This window comes from Mesoplodon bidens (genome assembly GCF_964165515.1).
Source record: "Mesoplodon bidens genome assembly, chromosome: 2".
NCBI classification, from domain to species: domain Eukaryota; kingdom Metazoa; phylum Chordata; class Mammalia; order Artiodactyla; family Ziphiidae; genus Mesoplodon; species Mesoplodon bidens.
In genome coordinates, this window is record NC_138177.1 from 77736437 (window position 1) to 77750162 (window position 13726).

Here is a 13726-nt window from a genome sequence, read left to right on the forward strand (position 1 = left end):
TTGTATAATCACCTCATTTAATACTGATAACAATTCCGTAAGTTAGGTAGATATTCTTATACCTGCTCGCAGGTAATTCATCCGAAATATTTATTACTATGTTAATAAAATATTAATTCACCAGAATATTTAGGCACTGTTTAAGGTGCTCTCTGCTAAGGCACAGAGAAGTAAGTTGCCCAAAGTCACATGGCAAGAAAGTGGCAGATCTAGGATTTAGGTATAGAACCGATGGATTCCAAAGGGAATGTCTGCAACAGTTATTATCAGTACAATATGCTGCTGTTTACATATACAACATGTTCTCTGTAATTGCACAAATCAAGCTATAAAAATAGGTGGGTTCCCCCAGTATTTCTTTTTAAAAAGGCTCTTGATGAATCTGAGAAAGAAATCTGCCTTGGTGCTGGCAAGCACACCTGCACAGTAATGCTTTTCCTCTCTTCCCCTCCCCTCTACCCACTCTCTCTGAACCCACTCATACCTGGGCATGAACTGGACAGCGAGACCTGCTTTGGCATTTGGATGTGTTTGTGCTTTGAGCACTGGGAGAGTTTTGTTTGTTTCCTTGACTTCCTTGCCTGCTTGCAAGTTCTTTCTTGTAGGACAATGATGAGTAATGTGTTGTTAACCTTGTGATGTGGTCATGCCAGTTGGAATATTTTTTTCTTTTTCCCTTGGTTCTTTCTGATGAGTATGTGACTCTTGGGTCACACTTGCTTTTCTCAGTTCATTCAAATAGAGAAGACTTTCTGTATTCAGAGGACTAGAAAATAGTCTCGAGGTTGAGAAGACTGTTAATATTCAATGTCTTCTGCCCAGCTGAAATCCAGTTTTGTTAGCATTTTAGGTTTATTCTTTAGCAAGTGTGATCCAAGAGAATACTTGTTAGATTATGGCCATTATCACCATGTGCCATATCTGGAATGAGTGGTATTCTGGAGTTAGGAGCTTAAAAACAGGCACAGGGAGTTTTTTCATGAGCATTACCTAGCAGAAAGCATTAAAAGATGCTTAAGTCTGTGAGAGTGATGAGCTAAATTCCAGTAGGAGTTGAATTCTAGGGATTAATAAGGTGGGATCAAGGTTGTAAGTGTCAAAACTGTTTAGTAATGGGGATCCAGTCAATTTAGTATTTGGATTCCAGGAATATCTGGGCATGGCTCATGAGGTTAATGAGATGATTTATGTGGGTGTGTCTAGCCTAGTGCTTGATACTTGATTTGGTGCACAATAAACGTTAGTTAAATCTTAAAAAGTTACTTGAATGCTGAGTATTATCACTTTGTCTTCCTAGGGCAGCTTCCTCATCATTAACTGTTCCTTCTTTAGAAGAGTATTTGTTGAGCCTTTAACTGTGGGTAAAGCATTTGGGAAAGGGATTGGGGTAACAGATTTATAATATCAGATTCTTGCTGAGACTTAACATTTATAAATTGAATCAGTTAGACCTAGCATTTAAGGGGGTATTTGTGATTTTGCTTTGCTAGAGTCAACCCTTTGCTTTTTTAATAGAAATAACTTCTTGGCTCTTTGGTAGAATTAAAAATGCTTGCTTTTCAATTCCAGTTAAACTGGGTTTGATTTTTGATAGTTGCCTATGATGTTTCCTTTTATCCCCTCTCCATTTTTTTTAGTAAATAAGATAATACATTTGAAAGTGTTTTGTGAACCACAAAGCTAGTGGTTGCTATCACCACCACCATCATTACTAATAATAACATTAAAAATATTAATGGAATGGGATTCATTTTTACAGGGGTTGGTTTCCTGGATTAATTTCAAGAAGAACTCAGAGGACAATGGGATATTTGCCAGGTGACTTGTGTACTAATTGATTCCTTTTGTAGTTTTTGCGGAAGGGAGAAGGACAAGCAGAGACCTGACACCCTGAAAACTTGGCCTGGTGCTATGTCTTCGTGAAGGGTTACCTATACTACTTTGATGTGCTCTGTGGTGGCAAGAAAATTTAACAGGATTTATCATCTGTTTGACCTTAGAGGCTTATAGTACATTTTACTGGAAGCATCTGTCTACATAGAAAACAACTCATCCTAGTTTATTGGTAAGATCAACCACATTCCTATATTATGGATCTTATAATAAATAACAAAATTATGTTGGTCCAGGATAGTATCTGCCTGGCGCTCCAGTGTAGGAAGACTGAGGAAACAGTGCCTTTGACCAAAATATTTGGTTAGGTGTTATCATTAAAAGCCTTTACAGTCGACTTCTGATGATTGGTGTTCTTAGAGAAGAACATGTGATTTTTATAATCCAAAAGAGGAACTTGTTCAGTAAATTTTGAAAAGACCTCTTACTTTTAAAAATTTCCTTGCCATCCTTTTCTGTCTCTAGTGCCTGGCACTCAGTAAATCTTTGTTGAATAAAGGAAGTTAGCTGATACCGATCTTAGGGTTTTTTCTGGAACCAGCCCATTAGATGAACTTCTAGAAAGCAGGGATAATGCCTTATTAGTTGATGCATGATGTGTCCCCTCCACTTAGCAGACTGCCTGGCACTGAGCGGGTCCTTCATAAGTGCTTATTGAATGATTGAGTCAGGAGGTTAAAGTTTTCATAAGGGGAGAGTTGCGTGACCTCGGTGCTGCTGTGCTGATGGTGGCCCTTCCTAAGAGGAAGAAGAAATGTAACTTTTCTGCAAATAAACGTGAATAAATGTGAATGCGAGGAAAGTGATTGCTTTGATGCTTCCAGGCATTTTACATTTTTGGACAAGGAGAAGTAATGTGTTAAAGGTTGGTGCTTTCTCTCTTGGTTTTTATGTTTTATTCTGTTCAAAATTTAGTTATTGCTGTGATTTCTTAACGTATGAGAAGTGTATTATAGCTTCAAGCTATCAATAGAAAAGAAAAAGAAAAAATCTCTCCCTATGTCATACATAATTTTATAAAACTTAAATTTTACAGAACTTCAGACCTTAGGGATATAGGATAGAAGAGTACAGTATTTTCAAATCCATTTATATTTTTAGTGGTGACGATCAAAACAAAAATGATGATTTGAGCATGTTTTCATGATCTTCTTTATAGATGATTTCCCTTATCCAATATGGTTTGCTTAAGTGATTAAACTTCCCAGGTACACATTTTTTTCTTTGATATACATCTGTAGAAGTAAGAGATTTATCTGGGTGTCAGGAGGAAAAGATGTTTTCATATATCAATCCACAGTGCAGATTACATGGAGATTGAAAGTTATCAATATATATGAAGTCAAGTGAAGATTTCTGGGATGGGAGTTAACAGATTTATGTTCTACACACAGTTTTCTTGCTAGTTAGCTGTGTGGCTTTGGGCAAGTCACTTAATCTCACTCACCTGGTTCTCAGTGTTCTTATCTGTAACTTGAGGGCACGGAATGAAATGATCTCTGATATCCTAGTTCTAAAGTCCATAATTCTAGAGTGCCAAACAAGGAAAATAGACTGACTTTCTGTACCTTACCACCAGCCTTGTTCCACATAAGACCTGAATGTGAAATGTTAATTATGTACATACTAGAAGTGTATAACCTATATTCCCAGGTAGACTAGACTTGTCAGATTGTATTATATGCTTGTAACTAATTTTACGTGCATAAATATGAGGCTTGCTTGCTTTTTTAAAAAATAAATTTGTTTGTTTGTTTATTTATTTATTTTTGGCTGCATTGGGTCTTTGTTGCTGTGCGCAGGCTTTCTCTCGTTGTGCCGAGCGGGGGCTACTCTTCGTTGCGTTGTGCGGACTTCTCATTGCTGTGGCTTTTCGTGTTGTGGAGCATGGGCTCTAGGTACGTGGGCTTCAGTAGTTGTGGCGCACGGGCTTAGTTGCCCTGTGGCATGTGGGTTCTTCCTGGATCAGGGATCGAACCCGTGTCCCCTTCATTTGCAGATGGATTCTTAACCACTGTGCCACCAGAGGCTTGCTTGCTTTTAAAAGAGAAATTATTATCACAAAAGGTACAACCTATACAGGAGACCCAAATAATGCTCAGGATACCCTGGGTTGGAGTTTCTGCTTCTTAACTCTAACCTGGAAATAGAAATAGGTGTGTGTTGGCAGGATTGCTGGGGGATGGGGAGGGTGGGGGTGGCTAGAAGACAGTGTGGGTGAATGTGGATAGTAGTTATAAAAGCAAAGTATTAAAGAGTTCTTCAGCTTGTGGACTTTGCATGGCTAGACTGATTTCATTTTGCTCTAAATCCCTGGAGAACTGATACGAACCCTGTATTCAAATTCAGAATATGTAGGTCCAAGCTCCTTGCTATCTGGGTATCACTCAAGCTTTGTAAGCTTCTCTCTGTGTATGTGTTTTCCATCAGAAAAGAAGGGATTAAAAATCTCAAAGGGTATATAATTTTAAAAATTGTTATTAAATGAGGCCATATTTGTGAAAGTGCTTTAAAAACAAAAAATTACACGGGCCTCCCTGGTGGCGCAGTGGTTGAGAGTCCGCCTGCCGATGCAGGGGATACGGGTTCGTGCCCCGGTCTGGGAGGATCCCATATGCCGCGGAGCGGCTGGGCCCGTGAGCCATGGCCTCTGGGCCTGCGCGTCCGGAGTCTGTGCTCCGCAGCGGGAGAGGCCACAACAGTGAGAGGCCCGCGTACTGCAAAAAGAAAAAAAAAAAAAATTACAGCGAAAGAGAAGCTATTCTTAGTGAACAGACAGCTGTACAAATGTATTTGTTCATATAGACCTTTATTTTACATATCTATGGGGTGAATGGTGACATTTGAAACCCGTGAATATTCACCAGCCTATTTTAGGTATAGATGAGCTCTTAGTTAACCACACTCATGGACTACCATGAATAATTTAGAACCACAAATATTTGTTGGGCATCTACTATGTGCCAAGCAGTTTGTTAGGCCTGTTTAGAATTTTTAAAAGTATAAAAGAAAGGTGCCAAGCTCAAGGACCTTAATTCTACCTAGAATGTATCTTGTCCTCCAGCCTTACACATCCTAAAGACTAAGTTTGAGAAACTTCCCTAACCCATCAAGGTAAACTAGTTGCTCCCAATACCTCTTCCTACCCCACTGGGCACTAAAACATGTTTAGATTTCTCACAGCAGACTGGAGTGCCTTGAAGGTAGGACTCTGGCTTCTCCTTCATTTGTATCCCCAGGCTGTGGTGGACCCGGCTTGGTAAATTTTGAATGAATGACTGTTAGTCAAATTGGCGAGGTAAATATCCGGAAGGCCAACTAATATGATAAGGCAGTATATGATAACAGCAAGTGCCAGTGAATTTTTCACATATTGTACCTATGGGAGTTCAGTGAGGTTTAGATATAGCCAGGAAAGATGGAACAGTGGAACTTGCAGATGGAGAATTAAAAAAAATAATAATACTAATAAAAAGTGTCTTTCTTTGAACTGAATTATATCATTTTATAAAAGGCAAATTACATTTTCTAATTGAGGCTTTTATAAAAATTAGTAGTTGTATGCTGAAGGAAGTTGATTTATCAGAAGGAATTTACAAAGTGAATTAATTTCCTGTGGATAACTAATCTCAGATAGGATAGTAATTGGAATTTTTTTCCCTTCTGCTATTTCTTCCCTTGAATGGAAGTTCTGTAATTGACAGTGAAATGACCAGTAGTTAGGAATCAAGAAGGGGAGAGAAGGTTGTCAGCTACTGAATATTTGAGGGTTGATTCTAGAGAAATAGTGTGTTTTGCTATTAGACTAGCTTCTGTTGATTTGTAGTATTTATTTTTCTCTCATGTCAAAAGTTCAGTAATGAGAATTTTTAAAAATAAATTTATGTATTTATATATTTTTTATTTTTGGCTGCATTGGGTCTTCATTGCTGTGCGGGCTTTCTCTAGTTGCGGTGAGCGGGGGCTACTCTTTGTTGTGGTGCACGGGCTTTACATTGTGGTGGCTTCTCTTGTTGAGGAGCACGGGCTCTAGGTGCACAGGCTTCAGTAGCTGTGGCATGCAGGCTCAGTAGTTTTGGCTCGTGGGCTCTAGAGCACAGGCTCAGTAGTTATGGCACACCAGCTTAGTTGCTCTGCAGCATGTGGGATCTTCCTGGACCAGGCTTGAACCCATGTCCCTTGCACTGGCAGGTGGATTCTTAATCACTGCACCACCAGGGAAGTCCTATTTTTAAGGACTCAGTAGAACTTTTGTTTTTACAGGCTATTCTTTTAAAAGTTGAACTTATTGAGAATCAAACCTTGGGCTATCCTTGACCTTAGCTGAAAGGAAAAAGAAAAAATTCATTGTGTGTGGCAAATAGACATACTGGTCTGGATCTAAAAAAAATAAACATTAACATGGTTTCTGTTTCTGTTCAAGTTACTCTTGTGCCAATATTATAATAGGCTTTCTCTGTGACTGTCTCTGCCCTTATTTTTCCAAAGGTCACTTCCATTGTACAAGCCTTCCAAATTATTAAATTTCCCAAATAACTGTAATCCAGGGAGCCTTTTATCAGTAGCACCGAAAAGACAAATACCAGTTCATAAGGAGTTCTCTGTGAACTTCTGTCTCATTTGTATATTAGCATTTGGCTATTTATGGGATTTGTCTCTTAGAAATTTATTTTGCTGTTTGTAGCCTGATAAAAACTAGAAACTTTTTTTTGCAGTATGCGTGCCTCTTACTGTTGTGGCCTCTCCCGTTGCGGAGCACAGGCTCCAGACGCGCAGGCTCAGCGGCCATGGCTCACGGGCCCAGCCGCTGCACGGCATGTGGGATCTTCCCGGACCGGGGCAAGAACCCGAGTCCCGTGCATTGGCAGGCGGACTCTCAACCACTGCGCTGCCAGGGAAGCCCCAAACTAGAAACTTTTGAAAAGAAATAGATAAGTCTTGTTCTGACTCATACACATACCAGTTGTAGTGATAAAGTCCAGGGGCCAATTCTTGAGTCCTTACTGGTGTGTATACACAATACCATTGTTTTGGGAGTGGTAAATTATATGATCGGGTTAAGTTTTTTTCTCTTAAGTTTGTTTTTGGGGGAGAAAATAGACATTACCCAAGTATACACTGTAGTGGAGGTAGAAAACATCTCAGAATTGTGCAGGGTGAGTAGGATTATTCCTTCCAATAATCAAAAAAATAGACATTGTGCATGAGATTAGGTGAATATTATAGAGTCTTTGAATCTGGAATGAGGAGAGTAGTAAGGTGGGGAGATAGGGCTGGTAGATTAAGGCATTAGAATTTCGGTCAATATGTGTGAAATTGCTGTTCCTGGAGATTTGGGGATGAAGGAGCTCTTTAGCTATGTCTGTACCTCTAGGAGAGGACAGACATTTTTCTTTTGCTCTTTTTTTTGAGGGACCATCTGGTAGAGGATGCAAGTAAGGGAGTTCCCTTTACGACGTTTTCTTGAGGACTTGAGGAGTTGAAAGACACTGAAATGGGAGTGATAGAGCATGTACAATGTGTATATGTTAAGACTGTGCCTTGGAAACAGTTGTAGGACTGGAGGGTTTGGAGAAGTAGGGGGAGCTTCTGAAGGAGAGATACAGAGGCTGTGTTGGGCACACAGTGGAGTGAGGCAGAGGCAAGAAAGCAACTGACATGTTTTGAGGACTTACTGTGTGCTAGGCACTGCCCTAAAGGCTTTTCATATCTTAAGTTATTTAATCCTAACGAGAGGTCTGAAGTGTAGGTATTTCCCCCAATTTAACATGAAGGAACAGAGGCACAGAACAGTCATATTACTTACCCATGATTGCACCACCGTTAGTAGTAGATCAGGGATTTGAACCTAGATCTGTCTGAATCCAGAGCCTATTCTCTCTCTCCAGGTGGAGTTGAAAGGAGTTGAAGCAGTGAGGGTGGACTTTCACATGGTGGACTGCCTGTGTTTGCTCAGTCCTCCTCCCTGGACTAAGTGTGATTTAGTGCAAGTGTCTGGTCTTGGGAGTCAGATTGGCTGGACTCATAAAGATTCTGGTTCTACCACTTTTTCAAACTGTATAACCTTGGGTAGATTATCTAACCTTTGTGAGCTTCAGCATCTCCATCTATAATATGGAGTTAACAATACAGGCAAACCTCTAAGAGTTGTTTGGAAGTTTAAATGAAAACAATGTCTAAAACTTTAACACATATTACTTCCTTTTCCTTCTTTTCTTCCATTTAGACCCATCTTATTATCTCTGGGTTATAACATTTAGTGATATATAGGTCTCTTTAGTATGGAACTTGGTCAATTATTTTTTTTCTAAGAAGGTTATATTCTGTTTCTTTCACTTGGAAGGATGTATATTAACTAAAAACAATCTGCCAAGACAGTCTTTCATCTCTCCCGCCCACCTAGTCAAGAATTGTGTGAAAGTCTAAGGGTTTCTGTCCCTTCTCTTTCTCCCTGTCTGGATTCCTTGGGACTGACATCATAGACGTGGAGGAGTTGCTGACCTTTGAAAATTCTTGACAGTCTTGAATGTTGTGGTTTTCCAGTGAGTTTGGGGAGGAGTTGGAGAGTACTCAGACACAGCTGTAATGCATCAGTGGGACCAGGAGAGTGGGTATAGTGTGAGAATGTGGACACTTCGGGGGATGTTGTAGATGAGAGAATGTAGGGTCAGTAGTTTCTCACGCATTTTAACATAGCTGTATTATCTACAGTCGGTATTTAATTTTAAGTCACTTTTCTCTGTTACTACGTAGTTGGGCACTCAGATCATGCAGACTGGTTTTAATATTAGTCTGAGCTAAATGTTTAGGGAGAGAAATCTGTTGCAAATAAGATCATATTACAATCTTAAGCAAATGTATTTGAGATGAGCAGCGTTTACAACACTGTAAACACTTTGAGATGACTTGCCTGTTTACAACACTGATTATCTGATTATCGACAATACTGTTTTGTGTGTGTGTGTGTAGTGGGATACTGTACAAGTAGAATTCAGATCATCTGAACAAAAATTGAATACCTACCAGGTGCTTGGATGCTAGGAATACAGGATGAACAAGACAAGATTCCTGCCCTCAAATTGCTCATGGTTTAGTGGGGAGACAGACATGTAAATAAACACAAATACTGTGCAGTGTGATAAAGAATATGATAGAGGTAGAGTACAAGATGTAACACCAAGGAGGAAGCAGGCACTTTAGCTTGAGAAGCCAGGGAAGATTTTGCAGATGAGGTAGTACTTAAGTTAGCCTTAAAGAAGAAATAAGAATTCACCTGTTAGGCCAGGAGTCATTCCAGGCAGAGGGAACAACATTCACAAAGGAACTGAAATGTGAAGCACGTAGTATATGCTTGGGGAACTACCAGTACAAGGAGGGGAATGATGGGAGCTAGATAAGGCTGGAGGGTTAGGTAGAGCTAGATCATGAAGGGCCTCGTTTGTCATGTATAGGAATTTGGATATTAAGCTTTAGTCACTGAGGATCCAATAAAGAATTCAGAGCAGTGGGATATAATACTATCATATTTGTATTTTAGATTGATCAGCCTCTACAAGCAACCACTGTGAAAAGTGGCTGGAGAGAGGAAGAGGGAGAAATTAGGAAGCTACTTACTGGGGTCCAGGTTATGAACATCTGAAGGTGTTGGATGGATTTGAGAATTTTTTAAGGTTAAAATTAGTAAACCTCAGTAAAGGACTATTTATGAGCGAGAATAAGGCACAAGAGAAATCCGGGGTGGTTCCCAGGCTTGTGACTTGAGTGATAGGAGGGATGGTGGTACCACTTGCTAGAATAGACAATACCAGAAGAAGAATAGCTTCTTCTTCAAAGGGTGGGGGACAGAGATAGAGAATGGGCTCATGTTTTTATGTGCTGAGCTTGAAGTGCCTATGGGATTCCTGGGTGAGTTGGAAAGAGTCGGGGACTACGAATGCATTTTTAAAAATTAATGAATGCATTAATTAATTTTTGGCTGCATTGGGTCTTCGTTGCTGCGCACGGCCTTTCTCTAGTTGCGTTGAGCGGGGGCTACTCTTCGTTGTGGTGTGTGGGCTTCTCATTGTGGTGGCTTCTCTTGTTGTGGAGCATGGGCTCTAGGTACACGGGCTTCAGTAGTTGCAGCACATGGACTCAGTAGTTGTGGCTCATGGGCTCTAGAGCGCAGGCTCAGTAGTTGTGGCACATGGGCTTAGTTGCTCCACAGCATGTGGGATCTTCCTGGGCCAGGGCTTGAGCACCACTGCACCACCAGGGAGGTCCCTACAAAGAGATACTTTAGATAAGCAGTAAGGAGGATGATGTTAATCTTATCTATAAGACAGTGGTGCCATTGTCTTTCTATAGACGCCCATTTTAGTAGGTCGAGGACTGACCATAAGGTGAGAAAGTAGCATCAGTGACTGTAGTCTAATTTAAGGAGTTTTGCAGGGAAAAAGAGAATAGCAGCCAGCAGGTAGGGCAGAGGAGGAAACCTCTAGGAACTCCTCTTGCTTCGTTTCATTATTTTTTCTGTGAAGTCAGAGGGAAGGTCATCTACCAGGAGTAAGGGAGGTAATAAGGTTTTGGTGGGAGGCTCAGAGAGAATGGCAAAGGTGTGGGGTGGTAGCTGAGAAGACTGGTGAGGTACCAAAGTCAAGCAAAAGACTGCAGTGTTTCATTGAAAGGAATGAGATGGAACACCATATATCTGTAGTCACGTTGCTCTGTAGTATTATGTGATCTTGTCTTGTGCAGTAGCCCTATTTAGTAGCAGAGAAGTTGAATGTGGGGTCCATCCAGGTTGGGCCAATGAAATGGAAGGGTAAGGATAGGTTTTTACAGGAAAATTAAGTCATCACTCATTGTGTTTATGTTCAGGTAGGTAAGAAGGAACAAAGTGGAATCTATCTGTTTTTCTCAGTCTTCTCCACTCTCATCCTAGTCTAGCTCACCATCATCTCTTTTCCAGTAGTTTTCTAAACAAGTCTCCCTAAATCCACTTGTGTCCCCTACAAACTATTCTTCCTACTGCAACCAGGGTGATCTTTTTTTCCCCTTCCATCTATAATTTCTTTTTTTTTTACGTCTTTATTGGAGTATAATTGCTTTACAATGGTGTGTTAGTTTCTGCTTTATAACAAAGTGAAACAGTTATACATATACACATGTTCCCATCTCTCTTCCCTCTTGCGTCTCCCTCCCTCCCACCCTCCCTATCCCACCCCTCTAGGTGGTCACAAAGCACCCGAGCCAGGGTGATCTTTTAATGATTTAAATCTGATCATGTCCTATCCCTGCCTACAACCCTTCAAAGCCTTCTCATTACTTTTAGGATAAAATCTCAATTTTCATTAGGGTCCACTAGGCCCTTTCTTCATCCTCATTTTGCACCATTTTCACTTCTGTGTTCCTCCTTGCCACAGAACATTGATATTGTTTCCTCTGCTAAGAGCATTCTTTCTTTCTTAGTGTGTCTCCAATGCCTACTCGTTCGTCAGTTCTTAGGTGTAATGTCACTTTCTTGGGAAAGCTTTTCCTGACTCCCTATAGGCTGTAACACTCCTGCCCCCAATATTTTTCCCTATTATGATTATAATTGTGAAATTTTTTGTTTTTTTCCCTCCATACTGGAAGCTTTGTGAGGATAGAGATTATGTCTAGTTCATGGTTGTGTTCCTAGTCCTGAGCGTAGTGCCTGACACAGAGTAGGCACTCCATGAATTTTTGTTGAATCAGTGAATAAGGTGGTTAAGGAATTGGATGTCTTAGTCTGAGGTGAGGATGTCTTGAGGTGAGATAGCAGGTTTAGTAGTAAGGAAAAGCTGGAGGGAGATGAGGTTGTAGCCAGAGTAAGATGTTGGGAGTTGAAGATTTAGAGGTGGAATGGTTTCAGGGCATGGCAGGGTCCAGGACTGAGTTGTTGAAGTGGAGATGGAGGTCTTTGCATTTGATGAGATTATGAAACTCTAAGGCAGAAATGTTGGATGGATTATGCAGGTGGGGGTTGAAATTGCTCAGGAAGGTGGTAGGATTTGAAGTGAGGAAAATATAAGGCAGGTGTCTAAGTCATTAATAAACACTGAGAGATAGGCACAGCCCTTTCCTATGGTGAAAGAATTGAATGGATAAGAATCAGTGCAGTTCTGGGAATCAGTAATGACTTAGTCCCTAGGGAAGCATCATAGTACAGTAGAGAGAGCATGTGTTCAAAATATCTGGGTTCAGACTTTGGGTAACCCACCTGACTTTTCAAACCTTATACCTTTCTCTACTTGTAAACTGGGAATAATAAGCCTGCTCTAGGGGTTTTGTTGTTAATGAATAAGATAGTGTTTTGAAAGTGCTTACTTAATATTAACTTGTTAGTTTTTATTCTTGATTGCTGTCATCACTTCAAGAGGGCATGAAAGTGTGGAAGTAGGGATGAGAGGCAAAGATAGAAGCAGAAGTGAATTTTGAACAAGGTACATGACTTCATTTATTCCACTTGTTGAGTTTGTACTGTAGGGTCAGCATAAACATTTATGAATGAATACAGGTAAAAGCAAGTATTGATATAAGGAAGAATTTAGTAAAAGAAAAAAAAGGCACTGGCTGGCTTATGATAACATTGCAGTGTTGACCTACAACAAATTTTTATGGAAAGAAATGCTTTATCTGTTCCTTTTCCATGAAAATTCCATCATTCCTGGGAGTAGATTTTATTGTTCTAGAGAAGAGATCAAGGACCATTATGTGAGAGAGAGAGGGGGGCTGGTGATTTAGTTTAAAAAAGCATTTTCTAACAATTAGAGCTGTGCAACAATAAAATGGACATTGTGGCAAAGAAATGAGTCTCCATCAGAGCTTGTATTCGTGTGGAGACTGGATGATTTATCTGTCAGAGATGTAATAGAAGGATTCTTGCATTGGGGCAGACATTGGTTTAAATAATCGCTAAAGTCCCACCAATTGGAAGGTTGGAGGATGTTGACTCCAGTTTAGATTTGTCTAAACACCATTCAATCAACAAATGTTTGAGTACCTCTTCTGTTTCATTTGAAAGTTTGAAAGCCAGTGTTTTGTTTTCTTTTTTTTTCCTTCCTGTGTGCTGAGAGTCAAGGACTGTGAGTCTTAGTCATTACCTTGGATAGTCCCATTTGGAATTTAAGAAGCTCAAGCCAGGTGTTGGTAGTGATGTAACAAAAACTGCAGTCCTCACCTGTTGGGTGGGGTTAGGGTGGAGTCCATGGCATGCACCTGGAGACATCAAATATAAGAATGGGCTGCCAAGAAGTTTGGTTTAGTGCTTCGAATTTTTGAGTAAGTCATTCTAGATAATGTTGGACCTTGACATTATTTATTTATTAATTTTTCAGATGACTTACTCAGAATTAATTCTTTTTTTTGGAAATTATTTTTAAAAAATATTTTTTAAAAGAATATCCTACTACGTTGGCATATGAGGTCTATGATGCCATGTCATTGATGGTTTTCATTGGCTTCTCTCACTCAAAAGCTTCTGGCTGGCTGGGAAATTGCCTATAAGCCTGTGGCTTAATCAACTTCTCTCTTCTGCTGAGTACCTTTTTGTTGATTGTTATTTGTGTACTTACTGTATATTTCCCACATCCTTTCAGTAAGTTCTTAGAGTGGCTTTATCGAGTTCCTTTTCATGTTTTTTTAAGAGAGAAGGTTGAAATTCATTTTGCATCTGTGCTCTTGGTTTTGGATTATTCATGTGTTTAAGTTATTTGGGCTGCTACCATGCCCTGTGATCTAAGACAGTGACTAAAATGGGCTTGAAGAAGGAATTCTTGTCTGTATTAGAGGAAAGGGAAACCACTCATTCATCTGTGAATTTTGAAGGAAT

At 40.0% G+C, this 13726-nt stretch overlaps 1 protein-coding gene across 2 annotated transcripts in view; it reads left to right on the plus strand.

The window, feature by feature from the left end:
* The window catches only part of OTUD7B (OTU deubiquitinase 7B), a 53719-nt gene that overhangs the window by 13847 nt on the left and 26146 nt on the right, over positions 1-13726 (plus strand). Inside the window, exon 2 of one of the 2 annotated variants that reach the window (XM_081225165.1) lies at positions 1851-2065. The exons of the other annotated variant lie outside the window; for it this stretch is intronic. The gene's annotated coding sequence lies outside the window, so the exon portion shown is untranslated. The remainder of the gene's footprint in view (positions 1-1850; positions 2066-13726) is intronic. 2 annotated transcript variants of the gene reach the window in all.